This window comes from Bison bison, unplaced genomic scaffold, assembly GCF_000754665.1.
Source record: "Bison bison bison isolate TAMUID 2011002044 unplaced genomic scaffold, Bison_UMD1.0 scf7180017864043, whole genome shotgun sequence".
Taxonomy (NCBI): Eukaryota; Metazoa; Chordata; class Mammalia; order Artiodactyla; family Bovidae; genus Bison; species Bison bison.
The window spans coordinates 8,141,574-8,156,755 of NW_011494615.1; positions in this window are offsets into that span (position 1 = coordinate 8,141,574).

Sequence of the window (15,182 nt, forward strand, 5' to 3'; positions counted from 1 at the left end):
CAGTCCAAGGGACTCTCAAGAGTCTTCTCCAACACCACAGTTCAAAAACATTAATTCTTCGGTGCTCAGTGTTATTTATAGTCCCGACTCTCACATCCATACCTGACTACTGGAAAAAACATAGCTTTGACCAGATGGACCTTTGCTGGCAAAGTAATGTCTCTGCTTTTGAATATGCTGTCTAGGTTGGTCATAGCTTTTCTTCCAGTAATTGCAGGGGAGGGTATCGTCCTTCTGAACTGCAGTGTCACCTTGGTCATAATTGGACTGTCTGTTGATGCATGCGTCTGTTTCTGGGCTTTCTGTCTTATCCATAATGCTGGTTTGTCTATCCTGTACTAGTACTACCTTCTCAATTTCTGTAGTTAAAAAAAGAAGCCTTTATCTGGCAGCCTAAGCCCTCCTCTGATGTATTTCCAAAAGATTATTTTAGCTATTCTTGATGTTTTACATTTCCATATAAACTTTAGAGTCAACTGGTCCATTGCCACACCAAAAAAAAGTGGCATTTTGATTGAGATTGCGTTGAATTTATAGATCCTTTTGGGGATAATTATAATTTTTATGTCCTCCAGAACTATGCAGAGGAAGATGTTTGTATTTGTGTAGGGCTGCAGTCTCTCCTCGCAGTGTTTGTAGTGTCAGGTGTACGTGTATTTCAGGTTGCATCTTCTTTCGGTAGATGTTTTTCCAGCTATTTTTTAATGCTATTTTATTACTTGTTTGTTTATTTTGGCTGCATTGTGCAGCTTGTGGGATCTTAGTTCCCAGACTCCTGGGTCCTCAGCAGTGAAAGTGAGGGGTTCTAACCATTGGACTGCCAGAGAATTCTCTCTTTGATGGTATTTTAAACGGCATCCTTTTAAAATGTTACTTTGTTGCTGGTATGTAGAAATACACTTTTTTTTTATATTGATCTTATCCAGCAACTTTACTGAAATCCATTTATTAATGTAATAGTTCGTCTGTAGTTTATTATACACACATCTGGTCTACAGTCCTCTGCTGTACAAATTGGGTTATGGAAAGGCGCACCATCTGCAGTTTATATTTTTCTAGTACAGTTATGTCATCTGTAAATAATGAGTTTTATTTCTTCTTTTCTAATGTTGTCTTACTTTGTGAGACCCACGCTCCAATGTAGGATTCTCTGGAACCAATGAGTGGAAGTATCTTAATCTTGTTTCCTGAGTGAAAGCTTTAAATATTTCACTGTTGAGTTTATTTGTTGCATGCTTTTTGTAGATCCTCTATCAGAAAGTTCTCTTCTTTCCTGCTGCTGCTGCTGCTAAGTCGCTTCAGTCGTGTCTGACTCTGTGCGAGCAGCCCACCAGGCTCCCCCGTCCCCGGGATTCTCCAGGCAAGGTCACTGGAGTGGGTTGCCATTTCCTTCTCCAATGCATGAAAGTGAAAAGGGAAAGTGAAGTCGCTCAGTCGTGTCTGACTCTTAGTGACTCCATGGTCTATATTATAAAATTTTATCATAAATAGGTATTAAATTTTATAAAAAATTTATATATTGAGATAATTTTTCTGTTAATGATTATCAGTTACATTACCTCTTAGAAATATTAAGCCAACTTTGTGTCTCTGAAATAGATTTAACTTGATCTTAATAAAACTGAATTTGGTTTGCTCATATTATGTTAGGATTTTACATCATGCTTCTGAGAAAAATTGGCCTGTACTTTTCATGGACTTGTCAGTATTTGATATCAAGTTTATGTTTGACATCATGAATCAAGTTTTTTTATTTTTTATTTTTTTTTATGAATCAAGTTTTGAAGTATTCCCTCTTTGTATTCATTGTAAAGAGTTTATGTAAAATTGGTGGTGGTGGTTAGTCACTAAACTGAGTCCAGCTCTTGCAACCCCATGGACTATAACAGCCCGTCAGGCTCCTCTGTCCCTGGGATTTCCCAGGTAAGAATACTGGAATGGGTTGCCACTTCCTTTTCCAGAGGATTTTCCCAACTCAAGCATCGAATCCATGTCTCCTGTGTTGGCAGGCACGGATTCTTTAGCACTGAGCCACCAGGGAATCCCAAGATTGATGTAGAACTTGTTGTTTTTGCTTCTTTTAAGCTATCAGATATCAATTTATAAGGCCCATTATGGAACTTAACAGTAGCCCAAATGGTAGTATCCTTTACGATTTTTTATGTGGGCTTTTGCTTTACAGAAAGTACTTGCTTCTTAAATTGGCAAAATGCCAGAATATGGGAATTCCTCCTTCATGTAACACCTTTATTAATGTCTTTATCAATAGTGGATCCCCACCTCATGCGAAGAGTTGACTCATTGGAAAAGACTCTGATGCTGGGAGGGATTGGGGGCAGGAGGAGAAGGGGACGACAGAGGATGAGATGGCTGGATGGCATCGCTGACTCGATGTACATGAGTCTGAGTGAACTCCGGGAGTTGGTGATGGACAGGGAGGCCTGGCGTGCTGCGATTCATGGGGTTGCAAAGAGTCGGACACGACTGAGCAACTGATCTGATCTGATCTGATGCTGAAATAGGACTGTAGACAGTGATAGGGAATTCTCACTGTAAGATTTATCCTGTGATCATGGTCACTTTAGAGAATTATAGGAAGAACTATAATATATACATAAAATAAAAAAATACATGAAGTGAGTAATGTGAAGAGGTCCATGAAATTCAAGGATATTTTAAAAGATATTTTTCAGATAGAGCATATATGGAGATGGTTATATTTTTAAGAAACAATAAAATAATGATGCCTCCAGTTCCTCAAAATACGATTATATATAGTTGGAGGGAGAGTAATACACACCCACACACACACTACCACCCAGGTTTGGGGAGAGCTGTACCTTGAACTCATTGTATTACCGAAACTTTTTAAATTAGTTGGTGACAGTTCTTTTCTGTCTTGTCTTGGGGTAAAATTTACTTTTCTAAAATTTAGATACAGTGATTTTCAAAATTTTTGGTCACAAGATTCCTCTTCTATTTTACTTATTTTTTGCTCGCAGCTTGTGGGATCTTAGTTTCCCAACCTGGGCACTCAGCAGTGAAAGCGTGGAGTCCTAACCACTAGATCGGCAGGGAATTCCCAGGATTCCTTTATATTTGTACTTACTAAGAACCCCAAAGAATTATTTTTAATGTGGTCATTTATCTGTATTTGCCATGTGGTAAATAAAAGCTGAAAATTTAAAAATATTCATTTATAAGTAGCGATAGTAAATCCATTTCATGTTAGCATAACTTTACAGAAAACAGCTCTGTGAAACTAAAAAAAGTCTATGAAGGGTGCCATTGTGTTACATTTTTATAAACTCTTTAGTGTCTGGCTTAATGGAAGACAGCTGGGTTCTCCCATCTGCTGTATTCCGTCTGATCTGAAATGCTGTCTGAATTCCAGGAAGAAAATGCAGCCTCAGAAATACATAGGTGGAAAAAGGTAGGAGTATTTTAATAGCTTTCCCAGAGAATTGTGAGTTTTTCTTTCGGTGCTAAGACTTGACAAGTGTTTTTTGCAGGCTAACTACAGTGGAGAAAACCATTGGTCTGTCTTTCACCTGGAGTAGATTTTTACCCCTGTTTGACTCTGTAACATTATTCATTGGATTTAGAAAATATCAGTTTGCTGAACTCCAGGTTCTTCCAAATTCTAACATGTCCCATTATAAAATGTCTTCTCCCCAAATAACATATTTTTAGTTATTATTAAATCTCATTAGAAAAGTTTAAAGTGGTGGGAAATGGTCAGGCTCAGTGGCCAATACAAATTTTCCAAGATTCTAATTTTTTTCTGAAAAGTTCAGATTCTATCAGTGCGACAGATACTGTCAGTGTATATTGCTTGTACTGATAGGACCACTTCATTCATTACTGAAAAGTGTCTCCCAAATACGCCTGAAGAACCAGTTGGTCTATAAGTAAGTCTTTTAGGTAGGTGAAAGAAGTGGCTACATCAGCTGATCACTCAGTAGTACAGAAACACTTCAGGAGGCAGCAGAAATGTACATGTGTCTTTCCATTTCCTCACAGAACTGTGGAAGAACTGGTACCAGTTGGTGCAAGGTAATAAAATTTCACTTCATCAAGGGAATTCTTCAGTGGATTTGCTTTGTATTTTCCCAGAGTGGTGAAGAAGAGGACTACAGATTCAGTTTGCTTCCACTGCCTTGCCTTGTGCTAGAGGGCTCCTGGTTTTACTCCAGCTGCAGTGCAAACCAGTATTCACCAGTGAAAAATGCAAGTGACCTCTTGGGAGGAGGAGAGTAGTCTGACCTCACAGAATCCCTGTGAAGTTCTCAGGACCTCCAAGGCTCCTCTGATCACTCTGAGAGCTGCTGTTACAACTCAGTAGCCACACTAGTCATTTGATGTTGCCCCATGTTGCCTTAGAATTTCAAGCCAGGTTTTGGTTCAGAAATCTGAGTTGACATCGTGTAGGATGTGACTCTCCAAGCATTTTTTATTAAGGTATGTTCTGTCTTTACTGCTACAGCTTCACCGTCGTTACCCGGGTTGGGCTCCCACTCTGTTTTGTGTATGTGTGCACGTTTCAGATTCTGTGCACATGGAAGTACTATTAAGGAAGTACTATTAAGTACTATTTAGTTTAAAAAAATGTTAATATAGGTTTAATGATTACTCCCCACTAAGTTATTACACATGCTGGCCGTGTTCCCCATGTTGTGCGGTGCATCCTGGGGCCTGTCTTACGCCCGCTAGTTTCTACCTCCCACTCCCCCACTGCTGTAACCACTAGCTTCTCCAGTGGTTCTAGCTTCTCTATATCTAGTTCATTGTAATTTAAAAATTCCATATATGTGATATCATACAGTATTTATCTTTGTCTGACTTATTTCACTTAGCTTGATGCCCTCCAACTCCATCCGTATTGCTGCAAATGACAAGATTTCAGTCTTTTGTATGATTAATATTCCATTGTATTTAGGTACCACATCTCATTTATCCATTCACCTGTTGACGGATCCTGAGGTTGCCTGCATATCTGGCAGTTGTAAGGACTGCTGCTCTGAACACTGGGGTGCATGTGTCCTTCCAAATGAGTGGTTTGGGTTTTTTGGATACATACCCAGGAGTGGAATTGCTGGACAGCCACATCTTTTGCTATACTCCCAGATATTTTCCTGCTCTTTAGCTGCCGGAGATGCTCAGTATTTTGAGAGCTTTAACCTTCAAGTAAAGTCTTAATCCAACTCTGGCTTGCAAGAGATAATTGAGCGTCTTAGCCACCACCTTCTTCGTAATGGACTTTGTAAAGCCACAGCTGTCTTAATGTGAAAGAACTGTGGGGCCCGTTCTGTGGAGAACCATGGCAAGAGGCAGAAGAGCTGGGTCACTGCACTCACTCCGCATGCCTCTCTGAGTCATCTGTTCTTCTGTGGCCTTAGTCCCCCTCGGTGTGTTGAGGACAGCCTGCTTGGGATTAGAGTTACGATGGGGTAAACCAGATTGAGGATGTGGGGGTACTTTTCTAAACTGTAAAGTGTTACACAAATTAAATTTTAGTAGCCACCAGGGAAGGAATTTTAATTTGCATAAATTCGTTAAATAATAGTCCCATGATTATGCAAGCACTTTGAGCTCTCTGCTCTAAATGTATTAGTGTAAGTGACCGTTTCTGAAAAGCCCACTGCCTCGTGTGCTTGTTTCTACAAGAAAACAGTTTTATGTATGTGTGTATACATATATACATACGTGTGTATTTACATATATAAATATACACATATGCATATATATAAATATGTATGTATACATACACATGTATAAAATGGTATTAGATCAAGTGCTGGCTGTTTGTAAGGGTAAAATTAGATCCATCCCTGACATCAGTCACAAGAATCAACTGCCAGGTGTATCAGACCTAAATGTAAAATATGAACCCATACAAGTACTAAAAGAAAACTTAAAATGCCTTTGTATCCAAATGGGAACAGGCTTTCTAACTTTAACTCAGTATACATGCAATTAAAAATTGTATACTCAACTATCTAAAAGTAATCTGGAAAAAAAGCACGATGGCAAAAAACACCATAAACAGAAGCAAAAGGCAGGCAAAAAGTTTGAGAGAAAAAAGTTGTACCACAGACAAAGAGCTGATATACCTAATATTTGAAGAATTCTTAAAATAGAGGTAGGGGAACCAGAATCCCTATAGGATGTAAATAGGCAAAAAACATGGACAGACAAGTAAAACGTAATATAAAAGTAGCTCTTGAACATGTGTAAATGCGTTCCATTTTTCTCAGGAAGAAATGCAAATTAAAATCACACTAAATATTTCTCCCTATCTGAATGAAAAAAATTCAAAGCTTGAGAATGCACTTTGTGGGCGATGTTGGAGAAACAGGTGTGTGCACTATTTCTGGGAGTGCAAAACAGTACAACCTCTGGTGAGGGAAATTTGCACTAGTTAACAAAACTGTGCAAACTCAGTAACCACCTAATCTAGGAACTTACCCCAAAGGTACATATCTGAGGATACAAAAGTAAAATTCACACAGTTATTCTCTGCGACATTGTTGCTAATTGCAAAACGTTGGGAACAACCTAAAGGCCTCTTCATGGGAAATTGGGTAGATAAACTGAGGTATGGCCACTCAATGTAATTATTAAAAAAACAAAATGAAGCTGATTTCTATAAACCGACATGCAGCAGCTCCAGGAGAGCGTATGTCTCTTTCGACGCGACGACAGAAACACAGGGAATATGAAACAAAATGTGGCCTGCAGAGAGTGAGTATCTTTCGGTTACGTCTTTGCTTCGGGAACCCCTGTTAATGCTTCCCATTTTCAAAAGCTAGGATTTAATTCGGAGAAGGCAATGGCAACCCACTCCAGTACCTGTGCCTGGAAAATCCCATGGATGGAGGAGCCTGGTGGGCTGCAGTCCATGGGGTTGCTAAGAGTTGGACACGACTGAGTGACTTCACTTTCACTTTTCACTTTCATGCATTGGAGGAGGAAATGGCAACCCACTCCAGTGTTCTTGCCTGGAGAATCCCAGGGACAGCAGGGCCTGGTGGGCTGCCGTCTATGGGGTGGCACAAAGTCGGACACGACTGAAGCGACTTAGCAGCAGCAGCAGCATTCCTTGGCCGTTGCAGCCCTCTGCTGGTGTAAATGAAATGAGATTGACAATATGATTTGCTTAGCTTCTAGTCTAGTTTTTGATTTTGTTTTAATTGGAGGAAATTGCTTTGCAGTATTGTGATGGTTTCAGCTGTACAACAGCACAGATCAGTCATAATTATATCCCCTCCCACTAAAGCCTCCTTCCCGTCCCCCATCCTGTCCCTCTTGGTTGTCACAGGGCACAGGGTTGAGCTCCCTGTGTCAGACTGCAGATTCCCACTAACTGGCTATTTTACATATGGTTATATATGTGTGTATGTATATATATGTTTCAGTGCTGTTCTCTCAGTCCATCCCGTGCTCTCCTCCAGTATGTGCAGAAGTCTGTTCTCTGTCAGCATCTCTGTTGCTGCAAATAGGTTCATCAGTATCATCTTTCTAGATGTCATATGTATGCATTAATATATGATATTTATTTTTCTCTAACTTCACTCTGTATAACAGGCTCTGCTGCTGCTAAGTCGCTTCAGTCGTGTCCAACTCTGTGTGACCCCATAGACGGCAGCCCACCAGGCTCCCCTGTCCGTGGGATTCTCCAGGCAAGAACACTGGAGTGGGTTGCCATTTCCTTCTCCAACGCATGAAAGTGAAAAGTGAAAGTGAAGTCGCTCAGTCGTGTCCGACTCTTAGCGACTCCATGGACTGCAGCCCACCAGGCTTCTCCGTCCATGGGATTTTCCAGGGAAGAGTACTGGAGTAGGGTGCCATTGCCTTCTCCGATAACAGGCTCTAGATTCATCTAACTCCTCAAATTCGTTCCTTTTTATGGCTGAGTAATATTCCACTGTGTGTGTGTGTGTGTGTGTGTATGTGTGTGTGTGTGTGTCCGTCCATCCATCTGTTGATGGCATCTAAGCTGCCTCCATGTCTTGGCTGCTGTAAATAGTGCAGCAGTGAGCACTGGGCTGCATATATCTTTCAAAATTACAGTTTTCTCTGGATATATGTGTGGGTGTGGGATTGCTGGACCATATGCTAGGTTTATTTTTAGATTTTAAGGGACCTTCGCAGATTTCTCCATAGTGGCCGTTACCAATTTACATCCCTGCCAACAGCATGGGAGGGTTCCCTTTGCTCCACGCTGTCTCCACCTTTGATGTTTTTAGATGTTTTACTGATGACCATTGGGACAAATGTGAGGTGATACATCTTTGTAGCTCTTTTTTAAAAATGTACTTATTTTTGGCTGTTCTGGTCTTCATTGATGCGAGGGCTTTCTCTAGTTGTGGAGAGCGGAGGCTACTTTCTAGCTGTGGTGCATGGGCTTCTCATTGCAGGGGCTTCTCTCATTGCAGAGCGCGGGCTCTGGGGCGCGCGGGCTCGGTAGTTGTGGCTCATGGGCTGAGTTCCATGGCATGTGGGATCCCAGGTCAGGAATTGAACCCATGTCTCCTGCATTGGAAGGTGGATTCTTTACCCATGAGCCGCCAGGGAAGGCCTGGCTTTGGGGTTTTCATTTGCGTTTCTCTATTAACAGCTGTGAGGAGGGCATGGCACCCCCCTGCAGTATTCTGGCCTGGAGACTCCCCATGGACAGAGGAGCCTGGTGAGCGACAGTCTGCGGAGTTGCAAAGAATCTGAGACAACTGGGCGACGAAGCACAGCACATTAATAGCCAATGGGTTCTCTTTTCCACTACTTTTTTTTTCTTTTCAAACTGTGTGAATGAAATTTACCTGTTGAAATTGGCTTCTTGAAAGTCAGCCCTGTTTTGCATTATTCTTCCAAGATTTTCCACAGGACATTTCTTGAGAGTGGGTGCCGATTCCAGCGTCCCAGGGTTTGTGAATAGCAAGTGCCCATGAGCTGCAGGTTTTAAAGTGCTGTTACAGGAAAGGGCCACAAGGCGGCAGCACTTTGCCACATACAGATCTGGTTACCTGGGCAGCCAGACGATTGGCAAAGTCATGTTCCTGGGTTGTCCAGGAGAGCGGAATGCCTGAGAAGAAACGCCCAGGGGCTTGTGTGTCATTCCTCCTTCCTGTTACCTTTCACCCCATGGAGAAATGCCCATCCTTGCAAAACTGCTCCGCTAAGGGTGCTGTGGTCTGTAGGTGTGGGGACTCTCAGGAAGGAGGGTGGAGGTGGGAGCCCAGCACCAGGACGCGAGGAGGGGAGACCAGCTGACTTCACGAAGCTCTTCCAGCCCAGGGGGATCTACACATCTCTGGGTGAAGTAGGCTTCTTGTGGCTTTTTGTGGGCCTGCCTGGCTCTGGAGATTGTGGTCCCATCAAGGGGGCTCATTTGCTTGCACATCCTCCGTCAGTCCCATGCGAGTCCAGCTTCCAGACGCAGGCCTGCTCAGGCCCCAGGGACGTGACACCCACCTGGGTCCCTGAGGCCTGTGGGGAGTATGGTTGGCTCTGCTTTTCTTAATTTTTATTTTATATGAAGTAGAGCTGATTTACAATGCTGTTTGTTTTAGGTCCACTGCAACTTGATCACTTATGCACACACATAGATGTCTCGTTTTTTGGATCCTGTTCCCATATAGGTTATTACGGGAGTGTTTAATTGAGCTCCCTGTTCGAGTTCCCTGTTCTATACAGTAGGTCCTTCTTGATTATCTCTTCTATATATAGGACAGTGTATCTGTTAACCCTAACCTCCTAACTCATCCCTCCCGCCCCTGATTTCCCCTTTGGGAATTACACATTTGTTTTCTAACTCTGTGAGTCTTTTTCTCCTTATAAATTAATTCATTTGTATCAATTTTTAGATTCCAAGTGTAGGTGATCCTGTATGATGCTTGTCTTTCTCAGTTTGATTTACTTCACTAAGTATGATCTTGTCTAGGTCCGTTCATGTGGCTGCTAACGGCATCAATTCATCTGTTTTTTATGGCCAGTATCCCATGGTATACATGTAGCTGCTGCTGCTGCTGCTAAGTCTCTTCTGTCCTGTCCGACTCTGTGCGACCCCATAGACGGCAGCCCACCAGGCTCCCCCATCCCTGGGATTCTCCAGGCAAGAACACTGGAGTGGGGTGCCATCGCCTCCTGCAATACACGTGGTGCGTCATCTTTTTTGGTTCCTCTGTCAGTGGGCACTGGTGGCTCCCGTATCTTGGATGTTGTACACAGGGCCGCACTGAATGTTGGTGTGCCTTTTCAGATTCTGTGTTTCTCTGATGGTAGGTCCAGGACTGGGGTGGCTAGATCATCAACTGGCTTTATTCTTAGTTTGTAAAGAACCTCCACACACTGTTCTCCAGAGCCTGTTACCAGTGTCCACCTTCCTCAGCCTGGTAGGGGAGCTCCCTTCCCTCCTTGGCGTCTCTGCATTCATTGTCTGTAGACGTTTGCGGATGGCCATTCTCACCCGGCACAGTGTGATACCTCCTTGACGTTCTGATTTGCGTGGCTCTTAATAATAGCTGTGTGCAGCATATTTTCCATTAAATTTTTTTTTCAATAAGTATAAGTGAAATTTACTTCTTGAAGTTGGCTTCCTGAAAGTCAGCCCTGGTTTGAGTTGCTTTTCGTGACCTACCGTAGGACATTTCTTGAGGGCAGGTGTCATTTCCAGCCCCACGGGCCTTGTGAATAGGAAGTGCCCCTAAGCACTAGTTTGGCCACCTGATTCCTAGCGCTGACTCATTCTCATCAGGGAAAAAACCCTGATGCTGGGAAAGAGAAGGCAGGAGGAGAAGGGGACGACAGAGGATGAGATGGTTGGATGGCATCACTGACCCAAAGGACATGAGTTTGAGCAAGCTCTGGGCAATGGTGAAGGCCAGGGAAGCCTGGTGTGCTGCAGTCCCTGGGGTCAGAGTCGGACACAACCGAGTGACTGAACATTGATGGGAAATGGCCACAAGGCTGAAGCATTTCTTCCTGCCCACTCGGGCTAGTTGGGGCAGTCAGACCTTAGGAAAAGTCGAGTTTCTGGGTTGTCAGTTAGGGTGGCATGTGCCAGGACAAAACCCCAAGGACGCGTCTCTGCCTTTTCCCCTTTCACCCTTCCGTAGACAAACCAACCCCTGCCAAGCTGCCACCCCTAGGGCACTGTTGCCCATAGCGGGGGCCGCTCTAGGGAAGGGGGCTGGAGTGGGGACTTGGCACCAGGTCACGTGCAGACAGGTTGGCTGCTCAGAGCTCTTCCAGCCCAGAGCGTCCACCACTGGGAGGGTGTCCTTGGCTTGGTATAGCTGGAGGAGGGCCCGCCTGAATCTGGAGACTGTGGTCCCACCAGAGAGGACTGTGCACTCCGTGCCCAAGCGGGGCTCACTTGCTGGCACACCCGCCCCGGCTCCCGCAGTCTCGTGACAGTCCATCGCTGGGACCCACGGCTGCAGGGGTGTGCCACCAGCCGGGGTCACCAGGGCCCGAGCGGGTACGGTAGGCATGGAGACGCTTTTCTCCCCCACACGGGAGTATAGTTGGTTTACAGCGCGACTTTTGTTGTAGGTACCCACTGACTTGACTCAGTTATACATACGGCCATTCTTGTTTACGCTCTTTCCCGTACGTGCAGGTTATTAAAGAGTATTGAGTAGAGTTCCTTGCGCTGTCCAGCAGGTCCTTGATGAGTATTTTATATGTATTTGTGTGTCTGTGTCAAGCCCCACCTAATTTACCTCTCCGCTTCCTCTTGCCTTTCCCCTTGGGCAACCATAAATTTATTTTTCTAAGTCTGAGAGTCTCTTTCTATTCTGTGGATTAATTTGTCTCAGTTTTTAGATTCCACCTGTAAGTGATATCATATGATATTTGTCTTTGACTGACTGACTTCACTTTGTCCTGATAGAGATGAAAATGATTTCTCTCTGCTTTAGTTAATCACAGAGGCAACCATTTTATGTCCTGTACAGCATCAGCTAGTTTTGGAACTAGTAATCGTATCCCATTTTTTTTAATACATAGACACACATATCCCATGATTGTTCACATCATCCTCTGAAGTGTTTTTGCATTCTTTTGATTGCCAGTAAGTTAAATAAATCTTTGAAGCACGCTGACTCTGCTTGTAGGGCTGTCATGCTTTTAATGTTTTGAAATGCACGCTTTGATCCTGACAAGAGGTAGTTCCTCCTGTGCGCCCTGTCTCTCGTCAGTCTGTTACATGGCTTGAAAGTTTAGCATCTGTTCCAGTTCCTCCCCTTTTCAAGCAAATCAATCTCCAAATCGCACTGGTTTTCCCTTCCACAGAGTCTCTTCAGGCCACCCCTTCTGCTCTATTTCTGTGCCCACTGTCCGAGTTCAAGCCTCTCTTTCCTATTTCCAGAACATCTTCAACAGTCCCTGCCTGCCTGTTAGCAACCCGGTCTACACAACGGTGCTAGAGAAACACCCCCAAGGAAGAGCGCTGGTCATTCACTTTCCTCCTCTGTGGTTGCTCATTGTTCAGCAGTAAAGGGAAGCTCTAGTTCCTTAGCCTGATTTCTTTTTTTTCGGCTGTGCCAAGAAGCATGTGAGATCTTAGTTCCTGGACCCAGGATCGAACCTGTGCCCCACGCAGTGGCAGCACGGAGTCCTAACCACTAGACCACAAGGCAAGTGCCTCCTTAGCTTGCCTCCTCAGGCCCTCCCAGACTGGGCCGTCGCTTTGCCCTCCCTCCCCACGCTGCCCTTCCTCCTCTGCTCTCCTGAGCACGTCTTGGCTTCTCTCGCTGTTGCCACTCTGCCTGTCATGCCCACTGTCCTCTTCCTGCGCGTCTGAAGTCCACTATTCTTTAACCCCCGGCTTGAAGCTCCACCACGCTGATCCTTTCAGCTGAAAGTCATTTTCTTCGACTCTGAATTCGCAAAACATTTAATTTGTATTACCTCTTTTTTTTTCCTCTTTTTTATAATTTGGACCCTCTGCCTTTTACGGCATCCGCACTGTCTGTTCTGTGCCATGGTCATTTGCGGGCGTCCCTGTAGGACAGTCAGTGTCTGTGATCCAGAGTTGTATCCACGGTCCTGCCTAACAGTGCTAATATAGTTAAGACAGCCCTGAAGTTGTTTCAGGAGGAGCTGCTGAAAACAAAATTTTAATGAAAAAGTAGCACCAAATTACTTTTTGAATCGTGAAAATCTCAAATTATATTTTCCCAAACTCTTTTTGAATGTTTTTTTCCCTTCGTTTAAAAAAAAATACTGCTATTAAAGGAGAAATCTGAGTTATCTTCAAAATTTAATCTTCCTTTTATTTGGTGTAACTTTTCTCCATAAATAAGATTTCTCATTTCAGTGTACCCAGTCCCAGCATTTATTCAGGGTTGTTTGTTCATTAATGAAGGGAAAGTTTTCTGTGTGGGTGCCCCCCATCTAAAGGACTCCCTAATAATTATAGTCATCCTCTGGTGTCTGGGGGAAATGGTTCTACGACCCCACTTTGGGAGCCTCCCTGGTGGCTCAGATGGTAAAGAATCTGCCTGCGATGTGGGAGACCTGGGTTCCATCCCTGGGTTGGGATGATCCCCTGGAGAAGGAAACAGCTACCCACTCCAGTATTCTGGCCTGTGGAATTCCATGGAATGAATAGTCCATGGGGTCGCAAAGTCATACATGACTGAGCAACTTTCAGTTCACTTCACTTCATCCCCCTTTGGATACCAGAATCCTCAGAGACTCTAGTCTTTCCTTTAAAACTATGTAGTATTTGTGTATAACCTATGCACATCCTCATTTGTTGGGTTTTTGGCTGTGCTGGGTCTTCGCGTCTGTGCTCAGGCTTTCTCTAGTCTCTGCCAGTGTGGGGTGTTCTTTGACTGCAGTGCACTGATTACCGGGGTGCTTTCTGTTGCTGCAGAGCCTCTAGAGCCTGGGCCCAGGGCTTGTGGTCTGCTGTCTTAGTTGCTCCTAGGCATGTGGGATCTTCTTGGACTGGGGGTCAAATTGGTGTTCCCTGCTTTGGCAGGGGGATTCTTAACCACTGGACCACCAGGGAAGTCCCTCCTTTAATACTTTATTTTGAAAATATCCAAACACATAAGTTGAAATGATTGTACGGTAAACACCCGTGTGCTACACCGTTAGCATGTTCTGCAGTTGCTTCATCACGAGTCTCTCCTTTCATCCATCTCTCTGTTCATTAACCCATCTCTCTCTCCTTGTGAGGGATGAATTGCAAAGTAAATTTCAGACACAGGTAGTGTCTAGTTTGGGATGAAAGTGACTTGAAGAATAACAAGGCAATGAATTTTTACAGCCCTTGTGAAAAGACAGAGGCTTTATTGGCTAGGATTGGTGGCTGCTTGGCCTTGGCAAGAGGTTAAGAACGTGTTTTATCAAAGACGGTAGGATAGTTTGGGCTGACTGTAGATTATCCGCCCCCACCCCCTCACTCTCAGCATAGGATCTACTCTCTTTGTTCCATTTGAATGGGAGAAAGGGAGGTTTGGGGCTGTGTAGAACAGAAGATCCATGTGGAAGCAGCATCCCCTCCCTTTCACGTGGGTTTCCAGGCCCTCAAGGGGTGCAGGCTGGGGCTTCTGGCTTAGTGGTCAGCAGCAAGGCTGAGAGTCAGATGGCCTGGGCTTACCTTCCACTTGCCTGTGAGTGTTTGACCTTGGATGTGATACTCAGCCTCTTGGCCTTGTTTCTGAACTGAACTTGGGTCTTCTTGCTTACAGTCCAGCAAAGCCGGACTTGACACTGGCTTGCAGTGAAGGAAAGGATAGCGTTTATCACAGGACCCAGCAGGGAGAATGGACCGCTTGTGCTCAAAAGACCTGAACTCCCAATGGTTTTCATTAGAAGGTTTTAAAGGCAGCATTTGGGGTGAGAATGCAGAGGGCGAAACTTTCTTCTCATTGGTTGGCGGTGAGGTGAGAGTGGCATTTCAGGAACCTTCATCATCGCTGTCTGGTTCCAGCCAGTCTGGAGTCTGTGTGCTGGTGGTCAGCCTGTAGCCACCACCCTCCACCTGCGCGGGGGTCTTAGTTCTTCCTGCAGAACACCTCCAGGATCCATGGTCAGATTGTTATGGGCAGGCATCGCCTGAGGAAGAGCTAGGACTGTTTCATCCCTGAACTGTTGTTGTCTTGACTGCTTTTGTTTCTGCATTCCTCACTTCCTTCATTAGTAATTGCTTGAATCTGCTCTTTGGA